The sequence below is a fragment of the Meleagris gallopavo genome, chromosome 5 (assembly GCF_000146605.3).
Source record: "Meleagris gallopavo isolate NT-WF06-2002-E0010 breed Aviagen turkey brand Nicholas breeding stock chromosome 5, Turkey_5.1, whole genome shotgun sequence".
Taxonomy (NCBI): Eukaryota; Metazoa; Chordata; class Aves; order Galliformes; family Phasianidae; genus Meleagris; species Meleagris gallopavo.
The window spans coordinates 11,064,414-11,069,554 of NC_015015.2; the positions used below are offsets into that span (position 1 = coordinate 11,064,414).

Below are 5,141 nucleotides of genomic sequence, written 5' to 3' on the forward strand. Positions count from 1 at the left end.
TTTTAAAGCAATGAAAAGGAAACTTCTAGATCTGGTTTTGCTGCTCCGTTGTTCTTGTCTAAGGCTAGAGGAAATTTATGACTTCCTCCTCCTGCTTGCACCACTAAGAAATCTTCCAGAATAAAAGTCTCTTAAACTCTGCCTACAGATGTATGTGCATGTAGGTGATTCAGCTGAGAATGCAAGTTATTTTGTTTGGGAGCCAGCATTATTCTCCAAAACCTACATTTTCTTTGTTTCATACCCTTTCTAAAGGGGATGTAGCATGTATGTTTGTGCTTCTCTGCTATTTATATCACTGAGAAAGAAGGCCTGAAAATTGGCAGCAGGCATTTCTGCATATGTTGTACCACTGAAACGTAAGTATGCCAAGAATTTTCATCTGTGGTTTCACTGCAGAAATAGTCAGATTTCTAGGAATAGGAAAGGAAGAAACTCTCATTCTGCCAGCAAGGTGAAAGAGTTTGATCTTTTAAACACAGTCACACATTTGCTATGGCAAATAATATGAATTTGTTAGGAGTCTGAATTAGACAGTGAAAGATATTTTTAAGATGTTCAAATAAAATATTTAGCTGTTCTTGATTCATTTTTCCTTTTGACATTATAGTGTACTTAAGTTCTATTATCTTAATTATTTTCAGAATTTTTGAGAACAATCTGAAGAGACATAACATTTTAGCATAAAAGAAATGTGGAAAACCTTTTAAAAAACAAAAACAAAAAATATAGGCCTATTTCAAGACATTTCAATACAAAGCAGTAATAAAGATCAAAACATATTTTTCTTCCAATACATATCATCTTATAATCACTCAAGAAGGTACTGCTGAAATCTAAAGGCCAGTTTTTCATTTATGTACTTCTAAATTTGTACTTTACAGCTATTCCACTGGAAAACGATGGAGAGATTAATATAATTCTCAACAGGCAAGTACTCCCACACATTGTCTGCATGTGAAAATCTTAAGGCTATCAACCACCAGCTGCCCATGGACACTAGCTAAAAACTAAAACCTTGTGTCAAAGCCAAGCGAACTTTTCTTTAGGTCAACAAGAAGATTTACTGGCACTCAGAAAAGTATACACCAACTTCAAGGTAAAAGAGTTTGACGCAAATATCTGAGATAGCCCTATCAGCTCCGTATTTCAGCTCCTCCCACCTGGATTGGCTTCTCTTGTCTAAGTCAACTAATGCACAATTCAATGGCCTTGACTTACTGTGAGATGTGAGTTATTGGGGTTAACAGCGTTTCACCCTCCAGGTCAAGCTCATCGGCAAAACTGTTGGTCCTGATGAAGGGTCCTGTGTTCACATCTAAAAAGGTCGGGCTTTTTTTCACTGTGAGAAAATATGCAGATAACGGTTATAGCAACAGCATACAGCTTCTTCTAAAAATGACTTACTGCTTGGATTTCTAAAATACCGTGCATTTTTACAGAATATTGTATATTTTAACAGAATATTATAACCAGAAGTTACTACAAAGATGTGCATACAGCTCGAAGTTCATGAAAAGTAGAACTCTTTCATTTGAAGCATTTCAACTTCTGCTCAAGTCTTAAAGCTAATTCTTCTTTTTCTGTTGGTTATACTCCTCATACACTAGAATTTAAAGTATCATAGCACATTATAAAAGTCAGTATATGATAATCAGTCATACCATGCACCACTGTCTGCTCTATAGCAGTAGTGCATGAACACCTGAATGACAAGATCAGTTCCTCTATGTCATTTCCACTTCAAGTACTTCTTTTAATTTATAAAATCATCTCATGGTGCGTAATTACTGTGACTAAGACCAAGAAACCAGGTCTAGATCCCCAAAGGAGCATTTTATCAGCATTTTCATGATAAGACAGCTTCTCTCACACACTGTCTGAGCCAGTTTATAGATTCCCAATCCCTCCCTCACTTCAGGGGAAGGACACCTCATCTATCAACCCATACACGAGTCAAGTGTCAAGACGCACAGTTCATCACAAGGAGCGCTACAGTGGAAAGGCCATTTCAGATAGTGGATGTTCTGGGAGACAGAATTGCTTTTATAACCAAAATGTTCATGCATCCAAAAATTAGGTAGAGTTGTACAGATTTCATTTCTAAACTAAATTCTCCTTTTAAACTAATTTCTCCTAAATTCTGCCAGTTTCAGAACCCCAAGTGCATTTTTGAGTTTGTCAGAGAAGCTACAGAATTTCTGTATGCATAAAATACTACTGTATTTACACTTGAGTGCAAACAAATTGCATAAAGAATCAGAACCAGTAAGCAAGTTTCTGTAGATATTCACTAACACACCCATTTTAATTCAGTAACTACCCTCATCTGGAACAGGAAGCCAATATTTACCTATTAACTGACTGAGAATATTGAGATGAGAAGCTCCTTAATAAAAGGCAAGTAGAGTCTCTCTCTCTTTATTTTAAAAATTTCTAAGATGGTCATAACCAAGATCATGTTCTGTTCTAGTGACTAATGCAGTTCTCTACTTTTTATTCTCTCATTCATATATATAATCTTGCTGCTTCAAACATAAAGGAGGAACCACTTCAAAACACCTCCATGCAATCTGCTTGTGAGGAGGGGGCAAGGGAAGAGCATGGCGTTCACAAAGGGTTCCCTTCCACACATTCTGTTGAAGTAACTCTCCTTCAGAGCACCAGGGAGCTAACTGCCCCATGTACAGCTTTATCATTGCTGACTTGCTCACTGTAAGAGCTGAAAAGCCAGGAAGAAGACCGATGCCAGAAATTACAATCTCTCTCATGACTTACACATCTACACAGGAAAAGTACGCTGCTGGCCCTCAGGGACTGGACCACAGAGTGTTTTTTTCAATTGATCATTAGGCATTTTAGTGGGATGAGGCAGCTTGTTACTTAGTCAGGTCAACAGCCTGCAAAAGTTAATTTTCTAGTGATTGATTGAAAAAACGTCTGTGTTAAGGCTTCAAGGCAAACGTTTTGCCCAAGCTGAACAAAAGATTTCTAAACTGATAAAAAGTCAGAATTTCTTAACCCTCATCCATAAGCAAACATTACTGAGAATTGCCAAAAGGGTAAAGCTGAAGACAAGAAACAGAAGTTTGTCGTGATCTCTGCCACTCTGGTACAGAGGCCAGCAATTAGATTCCTGAACACCTAATAGAAATGATATAAAAAGAAATCCATACCCATTGGACTCTGAATGGCTGTTTCTCAAACACACACACAAAAAAAGGCTTTAAAAAGAAAAATTCAATGGATGATGAGTGAAAAGAAACAGTAAACAGATACAGCAAGGGATATTTACCAGAATTCAGGGGTCCCCAAAATTTATTATCTTTGTATTTGATGGATAGCAGTAGAAAGTATGACTATTCAACTGATAACGCTGGGCCAAGAGCTACTTTCAAATGGTGAAGAATACACTCCCCCTACCATGAGAACTCCCACTCTAAAACAGGAGGTCCAAACTTCTTAATCAGTGACTATAATCACAATCACTCACAAGAAATTACTGATGAGTTTTCTACATTACTAACACAATTTTGTATGCCCTATGACATTCATGGAGCTTCTTTTCTGGTAGTGGGATGTTTTTATGCGAAAAAACAGCTTCCAATTCCTCTTCTGCAAGGACAATCAAAAATTGAAAACACTTTTAAGCATGGAAAAGTTAAGTTTTAATTAATGCATTTAGAAAAATAACGCTGGCTAGTATTTATTTCAACATTTGCAGTTCACAATCCAAAAAACTTTCCAAGCTTAAAATTCTAATAAGAAGCCTATGCTTTCTTAAAAAATCTGCACTATAATTTTCTGTGCCACAACACACAATTCCAGACAGAACACTGCAAGATTTTAGTAATTAACAAAGGTGATGGAGCAATGAAATATTATGAGATTTACCTGGAGAGGAAGGGGCGCTGGAAGATTGCTGGTCTGTGGAAAAGGATGGCCAGGAACGCTGACAATCTGAGTTATAGTAAAGATACACATAAAACAGAGATAGGAGGGGTGGGGGGAAGAAAGAAAAAAGTTCCAGACAGACAGCCGAGGAGATGCAGACGTACCTAAGATGCAGCACGACATCTTTAAAAATAAATAATACTGGGAAATAGAGTCTGGGAAACTCTTCCAGTTTGCATTGCATATTAGCAGAATATTAAACGACCACTAGGGGAGGCATTGTGCCTCTTCAAAAATTCTTTGGCACAGTATTCCTCCCTAGAAGCCAGTCCTATCTTGAAAAATGTCATCTATATGTTTGCCTCCTCCTTCCTGACTTCATGGCTCCCTCAAGTGTTTCCCTTCCAAAGAGTACAACCTTGTACTACTCTTGGTCTGGTTCTACAATATAGCTGCCACTGATGTTAGAAGCAACATGGTACATTGCATTAAAAAAACCAGTTATGACAGCCAGCTTCAACCATTTAAGCCGAGTGCCTGCCTCAATTTGGATTTCCTGGGGAAAATTTTTAGACAGATGAGTAGTCAGTGCTGAGAAAGACTCAGCAAAACAAAACATTCATGCTTTATTTCTTTTAAATAATCATAATAGTGCTTTTTTTTTTTAACTCTTTAGAACAAAACAAACAAAATCCAACAAATTTTGCAAGCTGGCATGCTCCAGCCAAAACTCTTCAGTCCTTGCTGAACCAAGGATGCCAGAAGAAAGAATGTAATCTTACATATTTAGTTTCTCCTCAATTTCTTTGAGTGCCTGTGAGAACGGTTTCAAGTGAACTCTCAGGTCCATGAGTTTACTCTTTTGGCTACGAAATTTAAGCTGTGATTGCTGGCAAAACTCCTCTGATGCTTCTTACTTATAGAGAGCAGGTGATTTCATGGCTCTTGCTCCTCTCCTGAGATTCCCCATGATCAGCCCCAAAAGATATGCACTTCTTGGAAATGGGCAAACCAAGACCATGGGGAGTGAGGGACATAAAGTTTACTTTTTGCTCTTTTACTACCCCTACTACACTTATGTTGCATGTGGATTCAGAGGAGAAATTGAGCTCTGTAATTTCAGATGTTTTAGTCAAAATCCAAGGATCACTGCAATTGAATAATGAAATCTCTAATGTCTTTGGTGGCTGCAGTACAGGAAACGTACAGGTGGCTCACAGCACTCTTACTAAATCACAGGTTTGGCT

General features: G+C 37.7%; 1 long non-coding RNA gene across 1 annotated transcript; it reads right to left on the minus strand.

Annotated features, from left to right (window-relative positions):
- On the minus strand, positions 1-3,986 carry LOC109367678. Its single transcript, XR_002114985.2, has 2 exons — positions 3,895-3,986; positions 1-1,342 (listed from the first exon to the last, which is right to left on the minus strand). It is a non-coding gene; the product is annotated as an uncharacterized LOC109367678 (long non-coding RNA).
- Between the last annotated feature and the right edge of the window lie 1,155 nt (positions 3,987-5,141).